The sequence below is a fragment of the Mobula birostris genome, chromosome 3 (assembly GCF_030028105.1).
Source record: "Mobula birostris isolate sMobBir1 chromosome 3, sMobBir1.hap1, whole genome shotgun sequence".
Lineage (NCBI taxonomy): Eukaryota > Metazoa > Chordata > Chondrichthyes > Myliobatiformes > Myliobatidae > Mobula > Mobula birostris.
This window is the reverse complement of record NC_092372.1, coordinates 138,952,249-138,966,377: the sequence shown is the minus strand read 5'-3', so window position 1 is coordinate 138,966,377 and position 14,129 is coordinate 138,952,249. Positions and strand designations below refer to the sequence as shown.

The 14,129-nt window shown below is 41.0% G+C and overlaps 1 protein-coding gene across 3 annotated transcripts in view; it reads right to left on the bottom strand.

The window, feature by feature from the left end:
* Nucleotides 1–14,129, bottom strand: part of dgkb (diacylglycerol kinase, beta) — a 738,504-nt gene that overhangs the window by 123,751 nt on the left and 600,624 nt on the right. The window lies entirely within an intron of this gene.

Genomic DNA, 14,129 nt, shown 5'->3' with positions numbered 1-14,129 from the left:
ATCAAAGAGTCAGGACAAAAAAGGATGAGAGAAGAAGAGACAGAGGAGAAGAGGCATGCACGTCTCCAGGATCGGAGACAAACAACAAACAGCAGAAAAGATGAAGAGATGGGGGATGAAAGGACTGCACGTCTCCAGAATGACAAGAAGAGGCACAAGGGTGGCAGATAAACCAGAAATGATGCCATTAAAGGTGTCTGTCATTAAACGAGGAGGAGTTATATTTGCTTTGCTACGTGTCGTTCTTCTTTGATAAACTGAGGTTTTCTATTCCGTTTCCAAAGTAAAGCGATACCAATAGCATTCAGGAAAATTTAATGTTCATTCTGCTCACATCAGACTGCATTACCCTTCTCTCAAAGAGTGCCCCAATGGGTCACCCCGTTGTCTTCTAGTATGATCTACAATTACCATGATGACAACACTGCACCCACTCCAATGTCTGAGGTGTCAACCTCCACGATGAAGTGAAGGTTCTGGTTAGGTGCAACCAAATGAGAGCTGTCATTAACTGCTGTTTGAGCTCTGCAAAGGCAACCTCCGCTTCGGTAATCCAAAAGAAAGGACCTGTGGATCTCTTGGTTAGTGCTGTCAGCAGAGCCACCACTGAGCTGAAGTTCCTGGTGAAAGTTTGCAAATCCCAGGAATTGTTAGACTTGTTTCACATTTGATGGTTGTAGCCAATCTCTGAATACCTGAGTCTTCAGATTGACATTAGAGATAATAAAATCCAAAAATAAAATGGTGGTTATGTGAAATTTGGATTTTTCCAGCTTGACATAAAGTCCATGATCAAGAAGCCTCTTTAAGACGTATCTAGTGTGAATGGCAGGCTCTTCCATGGACTTCAAGAAAATTAAGATGTCCAGAAGGCAAAGGCGTACTTATGGAGAGCACCCCGGAGCAAGTCATTTATAAAGGCCTGGAAAATGGCTGCTGCATTCACAAGGCCAAAGGATATGAGCAGGTCTTCATTGTGCCCTGTCAAATGTAGTCTTCCACTCTTCACTCTCCATTAGGTGAACCAGAATGTATGCACTACGCAAGTCTAGCTTCGAGAATACTCTTGCACCTTGGACAATCTTAATGGTAGAGTTCATGAGTGGAAGGGGGTATCGATTCATGGCTATTATGCAGTCAGCCCTATATAATCAATGCATGACCGGGGACTCCCATCCTTTTGCTTACAAAGAAGAGGCCTGAGCCGGCTGGTGAGGTGGAGGGCCGAATGAATTCAATGGCAAGAGCCTCCTTTATGTACTCCTCCATAGCATTTTTCTCTGGACCTGAGAGTGTGTACAATCAACCCTGTGGAAGACACGTACCAGGCTATAGGTCAATAGTGTAGTCATAGGGTCAGAGCAGTGGAAAGGCTGAGGCTTTTCCCATGCTGAAGACCTCTTCCAAATCCTTGTAGACAGAAGGGATTTCAACCAGCTTGGGTGTTGCAATTACCATCGAACCTTTCTCTGAGGATGACTCCTGAGGGTCCTTAGGTAGTGGGGGTGATTCGGCAGACCTCAGAGTCTCCTCCATAGGTTCACTAGTTAAAACAGAAGCCAAATCAGAGTCCAAATCCTCATCCTTATCCTCAGACATTGGCAGCAAGGCACTACAAATGGTCCTTGTACTCCTGGGACTAGGCTTTGTGGGTATGCGTTTTGGAGCCTTTCCCTTCGATGGGATCTGGCGATCGGATTCCTTAGGCTTGGCTGGAGCCAGTTTGTCTGCCTTTGGAGACAGGACTGGGTCTTTCCGAAGGCTCCAGATTATTCCAAACAAAAATCTGCCTCCTCATAGGTCACTGGGGGGTCTCGGGAGAGTGTGGGCGTTGGAGCACCAAGCCAAAAACATTCCTTTTCAACTACTGGATGAGGCAATGATCCTCCCTACCTTCCAGGTAATGAAAGGGTTATGTTGGGACAGCCAAGGGTGCCTGAGGATCAGGGTATGTGAGGATAATTGATACAGAAACAAATGTTCCCTATATGTTCCTCTGTCGTCATCCGCAAACTCAAGATTATTGACCTCAGGAGGAGGAAACCAGAGCTCCATGAACCAGTTGTCATTGGGGGATCAGACTTGAAGAGGGTCAGCAACTTTAAATTCCTTTGTGCTATCATTTCAGAGGATCTGTCCTGGGACCAGCACATAAGTTCCATTACAAAGAAAGCACAACAGCGCCTCTAATTTCTGAGAAGTTTGCAAACTTCTATAGATCTGTGGTGGAGAGTATATTGACTGGCCGCACCATGCCCTCATACGGGAACACAGATACCCTTGGATGGAAGAGCTTACTTAAAGAAATTACATGGTCCAGTAAAGCCCTCCCCACCATTGAGCACATTTACATGGGCCTTTGTCGCAGGAAAGCAGCAGCATCCATTATCATTGACTGCCATCATCCAAGCCATGCTCTCTTCTTGCTGCTGCCCTTAGAAAGAAGGTACAGGAGCCTCAGGAATGACACCATCAGGTTCAGTGACAGTTATTGCTCCTTAACCATCAGGCTCTTGAACCAGAGGGAATAACTTCCTTCCACACATCACTGAACTGTTCCTACAGCTATGAACTTACTTTCAAGGACTCTTCATCGCTCGTTCTCGATATTTATTGCTTATTGTATTTCATTTCTTATTTTTGCTCCGCTGAAGCTGGTAAAATCTGAGGTGCGGGTACTTGCAAATTCTAGGAGCTTTCAGATCATCCTAGTGGTGTTTAATATTGTGGCTTTCTGGAGATCCACATAGATATTATTGTGTAGGCCTAATTGTTTAATGCTATTGTGTAGTGTCTCTGGGATGATACCATTTATAGATATTACTATTGGGACAATTACTATTGTCCATGTTTTATAGTCTTCAATTCCCTCTATTAATTCTGCATATCCCTGGTGTTTTTCATTTATTGAATTCTGTATGTTATGTGTGTTTGGGCTATATCTATTAAGTAAGTTGTTCTTGCTTGTTTATCCTGTAATGTTATATCCCAACAGTTATTATGGATTGGCTTATTTGTAATAACAGATCGTAATATAATTTATAGGACTCTGACTCTAAAAGTGGATCAGGCTTATATTTATGGTAAGGTATGGTGTCTTTTATAAGTTTGTGTCTTAGAGCCGGGTTTTGGAGAATGCTGTTTGCCACATAATTGGGTCTGCCTCAGTAATCAGATTGAGTTAAATTGCTGCAGGATCCTGCAATGTGCTGGATTGTTTCTGGTTTCTCTTAGCATTTTCTGCATTTATTGTCTTGAATTTGATTATCCTTTATTGTGCATTTTTGATAACTTTTTTGTGTTAGCCACCTGGTCCTGTATTGCCTCTGCTTCTGGGATGAGGTCTCCAGCTCTGAGCCAGGCATTTGGCGCTTCCTTGTCAACATCTAGTCTGGTTAGATCATGGGGATGTCTTCAATGGAGGGTCATGCCCCTCCATTGGTTAACTTTTTCTTCTGTAATGATAATTTCTTCATTTACATGAGGTGTGCTTATTTGTTATTATTGTTACTTTTCTTTTTGTATTTACACAGTTTTTTATCTTTTGCATAATGGATGGGGGAGGTCATTCTTTGATTCTATTGGTTTTCTTGTACTTACTGTGAATGCCAACAGGAAAATGTTATGATAGTCATGGGAGATTTTAACATGCAGGCAGACTGGGAAAATCAGGTTGCTAATGGATCTGGAGAGGGTGAATTTGTTAACTGCCTATGAGATGACTTTTTAGAGCAGTTTGTCATTGAACCTACTAAGGGATCAGCTATACTGGATTATGTAATGAACCAGGGATGATTAGGGAGCTTAAGGTAAAGGTAACCTTTTTGAAGGCAGTGATCACAATATGATTAAGTTCAACTTGAAATTTTATAGGAAGAAAGTCAGACATAGAAGTTTTTCAGTGGAGTAAAGGAAATTACAATGGTATGAGAGAGGAGTTGGCCAAAGTAAACTGGAAGGAGATGCTGGCAGGGATGACAGCAGAGTAGCAATGGCGTGAGTGTCTGGGAGAAATGAGGAAGGTACAAGATAAGCTTATTCCAAAAACAAAGAAATACTCAAATGGCAAAATAGTACAACTGTGGCTGACAAAGAAAGTCAAAGCTATTGTAAAAGTAAAAGAGAGGGTATACAACAAAGCAAAAATCAGCGGAAAGTTAGAGGCTTGGGAAACTTTAAAAGACCCGCAGAAAGGAATTAAAAGAATTATTAGGAGGGAAAAGATCAAATATGAAAACAAGCTAGCAAACAATATCAAGGCAGATAGAAAAAGCTTTTTTTTAAGTATATAAAAAATAAAAGAGAGATGAGAGTGGATACAAGACCACGAGAAAATGAAGCTGGAGAAATAATAACGGAGGACAAGGAGATGGCAGATCAACTAAAAGAGTATTTTGCATCAGGCTTTACTGTGGAAGACACTAGCAGAGTGCCATGCGTTGAAGGGTGTGAGGGAATAGAAGTGAGTGCAGTTACTATTACAAGGGAGAAGGAAATCAAAAAGCTGAAAGATCTAAAGGTGAGTAAGTCACCCTGACCAGATGAACTGCACTCTAGGGGAGAGGTTGTGAAGGCATTTGTAATTATCTTTCAAGAATCATTGGACTCTGGCATGGTTCCGGAGGACTGGAAAACTGCAAATGTCACTTCATTCTTTAAGAAAGGAGGGAGGCAGCAGAAAGGAAATTATAGACTAGTTCTTCTGACCTCAGTGGATGGGAAGATGTTGAAGTCAATTGTTAAGGATGAGGTTATGGAGTATTTGTTGACACAGGACAAGATAGGACAAAGTCAGCATGGTTTCCTTAAGGGAAAATCTTGCCTGACGAACCTGTTGGAATTCTTTGAGGAGATTACAAGTAAGATAGATAAAGGGAGTGCAGTGGATGTTGTACATTTGGATTTTCAAAAGGGCTTTGACAAAGTGGCACACATGAGGCTACTTACCAAGTTAAGAGCCCAAGGTATTACAGAAAGGCTTCTGACATAGGGCATTAGCTGATTGGTAGAAGGAAGTGAGTGGGAATAACAGGATCCTTTTCTGGTTGGCTGCCAGAAAGTAGTAGCATTCCGCAGGGGTCAGTGTTGGGACCACTTATTTTTATGCTGTATAGCAACGATTTAGATAATGGAATAGATGGCTTTGTTGCCAGGTGTGCTATTGATACGAAGATTGGTGGAGGGGCAGGTAGTGTTGAGGAAACAGAAAGCCTGCAGAAGGATTTAGACAGATTAGGAGAATAGGCAGGAAAGGGGCAATTGAAATACAATGTTGGAAAATGCATGTCATTGCACTTTGGTAGAACAAATAAATGTGCAGACTATTTTCTAAACAGGGAGAAAATCCAAAAATCTGAGATGCAAAGGGACTTGGGAGTCCTTGTGCAGAACAGCATAAAGGTTAACTTGCAGATTGAGTCAGTGGTGAGGAAGGCAAATGCAAAGTGAGCATTCATTTCAAGAGGTCTAGATTACAAGAGCAGGGATCTGATGCTGAGGCTTTATAAGACAGCGGTGAGGCCTCACCTCGAGTACTGTGAACAGTCTTGGGCTCCTTATCAAAGAAAAGATGTGCTGCACTGGAGAGAATTCAGAGGAGGTTCAAATGGATGATTCCAGGAATGAAAGGGTCATCTTATAGGGACATTTGATGGCTCTGGGCCTGTACTCACTGGAACTAAGAAGGATGAGGGGAGATCTCATTGAAACCTTTCGAATGTTAAAAGGCCTAGACAGAGTAGACATGGAAAGGATGTTTCCCATGGTAGGGAGTCAAGGACAAGAGAGCACAGAGAACAGAGTTGTGACCATTTAAAACAGAGATGCAGAGAAATTTCTTTAGCCAGAAGGTCGTGAATTTGTGGAATTTGTTACCATAGGCAGCTCTAGAGACCAGATTGTTGGGTGTACTTAAGGCGGAGATTGATAGGTTATTGATTGGCCATGGCATCTAAGGTTACAGGTAGAAGGCTGGGGAGTGGAGCTGAGGAGGGGAAAAATGGATCAGCCATGATTGAATGGTAGAGCAGACTCGATGGTCCAAATTGCCTAATTCTGCTCCTATGTCTTATGGTCTAAAATGAATCTCAGGGTTTTGTATGTTGTCATATATGTACTTTGATAATAAATTTACTGTGAACGTTGCTATGTTGTAAGAAATTTGAAAAATATGAGGAAGAATGAATGGGCAGATCAAGTTTCCTGAACATATAATGACATATGGAAAACTAGGCTGTACAAAGAACATTGAGTCTTTACCAGGTTAGGTGAATAGACAGTGTGGGAAAATGGTGTATAATGTGTGAAAATGAGAGGATGTTCTTTTTAGCAGGAAGAATAGCAATTTAAATGCGAGAAGCACGAAGGAATGTTGTAGTTTGAAAATCTTGACATACAAAGACAAGAAATAATCATGATGGCATAGCAAACATACAAGTGGACAATCTCTATGTTGGTGTTTATTGAAAGGAAATCAAGCACAAGAAAGGGAATTCTTGACAAACTTGCATAACTTTGCCGAGTCTACACTTAGATTACTTTGAGCAGATATGAATACCACCCCCCCCCCCCACCCAAGGAAAAGAGAATACTTGTCTGGAGATGAGGCAGCATGGAAATACAGGATTAATTCTTCTGAATGGGGTGATTGTCCATATGGAGTGCTCATAAGACCATTCTCATTTGAGTTCAGAAAAATACATGAGTTTATTGGACAAAAATGATTGAGAGAAATTGACGCACCAAATACCGAGAGAATCTGATTTAATACAGATATTTCATCATATATCACAAAACAGTCCTCTTACTTACTGATCATCAAGCTCCCCCATGTAGAACCCTATACCAATTCAATTTTATTCTCCCCACCTTCCCATCTACTCTCCAGGTTCAACCAGCAATCAGTTAACATAGACTTTGGGATGTGATCACAGGAAGAAAGCTCACACAAATAACACCAGAGATAATGATTGAACTGGATCTTGACAGCTCCGAGGTAACAGTTCTACAAACATTGCTATTCTGCTGGCCAAGTTGTGCAACTGTACCACCTGCTATCAGCAAATTTTCATCCAGTGATAAAAGTTAAAATTATCCCAATTAAGTTTCAAAATTATGACAATTTGCTCCAGTATGAGGTCCCACTGGATCAGATGTAACATTTATTGTGACTAATTTGTGGCATCCCCATTTTCTGTCTATTGATTTTATCAGTGAGAAATTTGCTCAATACATGAATTTTGTGCATAAACCATTGAACCAATTCCTTGTCCTACATCCAGTTTAGCAAAACTTTTCAGCAGAATCAACATTTTAACAGCTTACACCCAAAACTGCAAAACAAGTTTTTCTCGTATGAATGACCTATACTTTTAAGTAAAGTTGCTGGGTAGAACTTTTCTGCTAACATAAATATGCCTTTTGATTTCTGCTGACTTGTGCATCTGAGTTGGTCCTCACTGAAGTCCATTAAAAAAAATCTATTCTAATTCTCACTTGTATTTTTAGTTTTTTTTTAAAATCACTTCCCAAGTAATGATTATGGCAACAATAATGGTAATAGCTCAAGGCCATTATATATTACTTTTTATTTTTTTACACAAGCAATCATTAGTCAACTTGTCAAGACTGTTTTCCTTTTAAAAAACAGAGAACAGAATCTTTCAGGGGTCCATGGAAGAAATATTTGCTGTCAGGAGGAAATCCAATGCATTGGCAGACATGTGAAAACTAGCACCCATACTAGTTGTCAAACGAAATCAGCAAAGCCAGGTCTTTGCTGTATTTCTACAACTCCTTCATTTCTACATCACACAATATGTCAATGGGGGTCCCCTGCCAAGCACATTTGATCAAATGGCAGCAGCACTAACTCGTGACTGTGTGTTATAGCAGAGGTATGAGGAATTCTTCAACTCATTCTAAATTCATTTGTGGACCTTGTGCAGAGGGACTTAGGAGTCCTTGTGCCAGACTCCCAGAACGTTAATTTACAGGTTGAGTCTGTGGTAAAGAAGGCAAATGCAATGTTGGCATTTATTACAAGGAGAATAGACTAGAAAAGCAAGTAGATAATGCCGAGCCTTTATAAAACACTAGTCAGGCTGCACTTGGAGTATTGTCAACAGTTTTGGGCCCTATATCTCATTGGAGAGAGTCCAGAGGAGGTTCACAAGGATAATTCTGGGAATGAAAAGGTTAACATGTGAGGAGTGTTTGGCAGCTTTGGGCCTGAACTTGCCAGAATTTAGAAGAATGTGTGGGGATCTCATTGAGACCTACCGAATGTTGAAAGGACTGGATCAGGTGGATGTAGAGAGGATATTTTCTATGGTGGGGGTATCCAGAACTAGAGGGCACAGCCTTAAAATTGAGGGGTGACCTTTTAGAACAGAGGTAAGGAGGGATTTTTTTAGCCAGAAAGTAGGGAATCTGAGGAATGGTCTGCCACAGACTGCGGTAGAGGCCAAGTCCATGTAAATATTTAAGGCAGAAGTTGATATTTTCCTGATCGGTCAAGACATCAAAGGATATGGCGAGAAGGCAGGTGTATGGGGTTGAGTGAGATCTGGGATCAGCTATGATGGCCTAAATCTGCTCCTGTGTCTTATGATCTTCAGTACTGTCTACTGGATTACCAGAACATATTCTGCAACTTCTATTACATATATGATCAAAAAATCAAGAAAAATGATTTTTCTGTTTCTTTCTGGTAAGGTTAGTAGCCGAGGAAATACTTACTCACTGATCCATGAGTCAGTGAAGAGGGCCTTTTCCACATAATCATAGTAGCCAAATATAACTACAATCCCACCTCACCAACCTCCTTGAGCAACACTATCCTATAAACAAAAGTGCACTTCTGTGTGAGACACTCACACATACTTCAGTTTGGGATGCTGCATTTACTATCTTGAAGGTGTCTGAAATCTTCTGGAATAATCGTGTATTCTTCTTTTCATGACCCTTATGCTGATTCCTCCCTTGATGCAGAGGGAATGGCCAAGTTGTGTGAGGTTGGGATTCCCTTTTTCTCCGTAACTCTGCATTGCTTTGCGTCAGCTTCTTGGTACTCATACAAAGAAAGTGAGCTGGTGGGATTTAAATGATGCAATTTAAACTTATTTATTTAGAGATACAGCATGGAATTCCACCCCTAAGAGTTGCACTATTCAGCAATGCACCGATTTAACCCCAGACTAATCACAAGACAATTTACAATGACCAATTAACCTACCAACCAGTACGTCTTTGGACTGTGGGAGGAAACTAGACACCTGGAGAAAACCCACATCCACCCAGGACTTAAAATAACCAGGGCTTGCCTTTTCTTCCAGCAGTGAGTATTGAACTGATCAAACTCAGTCACGAAAACCCATTTCCGTACAGACAGCATTAGCATCTTTGTCTCAATGCTTATAGTACAGCATTCCATATTTATTATCCCTTCAGTTGTACACCTTCATTCTTCTTGCTATAATCCCAAGTTAGCAATCACCTCTCAAGATATTCAGTAAGCTTTGATAGTAAAGTTTGTCATGAATTTGAAATGCTGAGTAAGTTGCCCCTTTGACAAAAAATTCTAACACTGATTCATCTGGCTGTATCCATGGGCATTCATGTACGGTAGCTTAAGTTTCACTTGTTAACAGGTAGTGGGAATCAGCTGCCACTACCTATTAAATGCTCTCAATGGCATGTATCTGAAATAGCTTCTGACAACCAAGTCCAACTCGTGGCCTTTATGTGTGGCTCAGCTACTAAGCCCAGTGGAACCATTTCTACTGACAGGAGAAGGGGCAAAGGCAGGTTACTGGTTCCTTAAAACCAGTTGCTTTGGGCAGATGGGGCTTATCAGCTCACTTAGGAGAGGGAAAACTCTGTTCGCAAACCTCCGCTGCCTTGTGGCTATACCGATTCATGGGGATGGCTTCAGGAGTAAACTCTGAGGAAAAATCCAGAGCTTAAGTCCCTAAGGCAGTCCAATGTTGAGTTTAATGCTGTCTGGCAACTCCCACAATGCCATTGGTGCAAAACTGTATCAGACTCTGCCGTTCCTTTGGATGCATCAGCTGCATGGAGAGCGTAAGCCTGCTACATGGGCAACAGCTCGCTCTCCATATTGTACTGCTCTGGGTTGGTTATCACATTGATGTCCATAGTCAACCCTGACCAACGGGGGTGGGGGGGGGCCTCATGTATGGTTGAGTGACAATTAAACTCGATCTGGAATTTGAAATACTTCTCATAGGTCCATATACACCAGTAATAGTCATGATCTTCAGGACAGGAATAGATGCATGGTGCTATGCAGAAACATTAACATTGTATCTTCTGTAGATCACGCTACAGAATCTGATCCATACCAGCAGTTCTGACATTCACAGGTGCAGATTAGCCTGCGCTGACATTGCTATTTATATGGTTCATTTACTCTCCTCCCTTCATGCTGTCATCTACCAGTGCAACAAAACTTTCTAGCTCCACCATATCATTTCCACTGCCCGGTATTTAGCACCAGATACAGCTCTTTACTGTCAGCAGATTTCAGATTAAAATCTTCTTAAAGAAGAAAATTGGAGTCACCTTGAAAATTAGATTTTGTGAAAACAATAACATCTGAGAATATTTACGATTCCTTTTCAAAAGCTGAAGGCAAAATGTTGGGTGATTTAGTCCAATGCGAGTGATTAAGAAGTCAAGAATACACCAGCTAAACTAAAACCTGTTTTCACCTGGTGATTTGATTTTTCTCTTGTTACCCAAAGATTGCATGAAATGCTTGCCACTTTTATATTTTTTTTATTTTAAACATGTTGTCAGACAGCTGAAACTTTACCAATTTCTTATGTATAACAGTTGGAAATATCTGAAAAATCATCTTGTATGCAAGCTACAAAATATGATTTTGCTTAAACATGCAATTTAACAATATCAGCTACAATTTGCACTTTTGCCTCTCAATTTTTGGCTTCAATGACTCCAATGGATCCAAAAATGAATGCTACCTTATGAGTATTAACAGCTCAAAGGCAAACTTCTATCCAAATCCTCACTAACTGAAGGAATGAAAAGTGTCACTGTACCATCATTGCAAAATATTTAAAGCCAAGAAAATTTCAGAATTCCAGAAATCTCACTCAGCATTCAAAAGAGAGAAAATGTGGATCCTTTTTATTATATTTTGTTTTGCTAAGGATCTCTAGGAAAACCACTCTTTCCAGATGATGAGAGACCTGGTTTATATTTCCTTTATTTTCACTGATTGAGTGTGCGGTGAATAATTTGAAACAACACTTCACTATCAACACTGTCACACCTTCTGTTGTAGCAAAGGCAGTTTTCTGCTCAGGGACATCTTGGTGGAGAGCACAGCATGACGTCCAAACAGCAGAAAGGTGACCTTGATACACTCTCACCCACTGTGTAGATGAGATTACTCTTTAATGGTTATGATTTGCTATAAAAGGAGTTGTGAAACGATATGGGTTGCACTTATCTGGTCTCCACAATTTATATATTTATCCTTTTTCCTAGTACCATCAACTAGGACTAATGATCGATGGGTTGGATCAACCATCTGTCTGTGCTCTCTCAATTCGATGGCAATGGTTTCCTAGCTACAGGAGGAACTCTTACAGAAACAGAGTCAAATTGGTCATTTGCTTCTGCAAACATTCAGGCACTGAGCTTGATAAGCTTACTGAATCTACAATACCTTTATCATCCTGCTTAGTCTCTTTTTCCAGATGAAGGGGTGGAGAATTTTTTTTTTATTTGCTTATGCTAAACATAAATAAGAGAACTGACTACGGTTTGCATTCAGCGACTGATGTTCAATCTTATTAAATTCCACAGAACCAAATACTGAGAGGTGAACAGAGCCAGGTATCGAGTTGCAGGTACATGATACATTCGAGGCCAAAAACATGCTTCCTCCTGGAAGTTCAATACAAACTTTGTGTCTTTCAGGTATGACAAAAGAATTTGCAGCTGCCTAAGTGTTTAAAGGTTTGTCAGCTAAGAAAACCTGCAAGCTACCATTATAATTTCAATTAGACTCCCTGGTGGTCATTGCTATATTCAGATTCACCTTTATGATTTATCACATGTACATCGAAATATACCATGAAATGTGTTGTTTGCATTAACACCCACCATATTAGTCCCCCTCTGGTTCATGTGCAAACCGTCCATTCTGTACAGGTCCCACCTTCCTTGGAAGAATGCCCAATGATCTAAAAATTTCATGCCCCCCCTCCTACACCAACTCCTTAGCCACATATTAAGCTGTGTAATCTTCCTAGTTCTGCCTTCACTGGCATGTGGCATGGATAGTAATCCTGAGATCACAATCGCAGAGGTTCTGCCCTTTAACTGAGTACCTGACTCCCTGAACTCCCCATGCAGAACCTTATTGCTCGTCCTAGCCACAACATTGGTACCTATATGGACCACGACTTCAGGCTTAATAATGCCGAGGACTTGATCCGAGATATCCTGGACTCCGGCACCTGGGAAGCAGCATACCATCTGGGAATCTCGTTCTCACCCACAGAACCTCCCGTCTGTTCCCCTAACTAACAAATCCCCTATCACCCCAGCATATCTCTTCTTCCGCGCCCACCCCCCACCCCCGAGTCACAGAGGCAGACTCAGTGCCAGAGACCCGACCTCTGTGACTTCCCTCTGTTAGGTCATTCCCTCCTCCCCCCCCCCCCCCCCCGCCGACAGTTTCCAAGTGATATACCTGTTGTCGAGGAAGATGGCCACAGGGGTGCTCTGCATGGGCTCATTCACCCCCTTCCCCTTCCTGACCATCACCCAGTTTCCTTCGCCCTGCACCTTGGGTGTAACTACCTCTCTATATGTCTTATCTATCACTCCTTCAGCCTCCTGAATGAGCCAGAGTTTATCCAGTTCCAGCTCCAACTCCTTAACACAGTTTGTTAGAAACTACACTGGATGCTCTTCTCATAGCTGTAGTTGTCAGGGACTCTGGAGGTCTCCCTACCTTCCCACATCCCGCAAGAGGAGCATTTCACAATCCTGCCTGTCCTAGCTGAGCAGATATAAAGAACAGAAACAAAAACTTGAGCGTTTCTTTTCTTTGCATTCTCTGAGTGAAGCTTCTCTTTGCTGAAGCCTGAAAAGCTAAAGCCTTAAGATCACCACTCTGACTCTGTAATTTCAGATGACGGCCGCTGCACTCATCCCTGTCTTCCTTTAACTTGCTTGCTTTTACTATTCAATCTTAAACACTGATTGGCCACTGGTCAAAGTTCTATTATGCTGGCACATACTGCTCCTGCCTTTTATCCTCAGACAGTGGACCTGATTGAAGTCTCCTCCTCTCCAAATATCCTATGTCCGGATTGGCCGCTGGTCAAAGCTCTGTTCTGTTAAGTTATTAACATTTGGGACATTCTGATAAGTTGTTATCATTTGGGACATTATTTGAATATTAATATTGCAACAGATACCATTTTCCTATTACGAAAACACAACATAAGAATGGGATACAGGTGCTGTGTTACTCTCTTTCTGTGAATGATACATGACATTCAATAGAAGCTTTGAAATCAGCATCTGGCATCCTCCAAGACTCAAGGTGGTGTGGACGGTCATATATGCAAACTTAGGCTTTGACTACATGTGATAGTTTCGATGAATAAGAAATAGATCATGCCTTCACAAATCTTTACGTAACAAACTGAAATATAAAGAGCAGCTGAGAGTACAGCATCAGAGCAACAGAAAGCTTAAACCTAATTAACAATCATGCATTTTACAACCATTAATGGAATTAAAATTACCTTCACAGAATAACAGGTTTGAAATCTAAATGTGATCTTATGACCAGAGGAAATAGACAACAGGTTTCATTTAGTGCTTCAAGTATGGAGATTTTGTTCCATTTTTAAAAAATCCTATTGGATTAACTTTAGACTTTCGATATTGATTTTTTTGCTTTCCATATATTTTGTTTACAGAATACTTTTGGTATATCGAAGAAAAAAAGCAAAAGGTCTGAAAATACTTCAGAATTCATCAAGCATAAATATCTTCTTAATGAATCAAATAGCAATTTTTTTGTGAATACTACCACTGGAAAATATCTTAGTATGTTG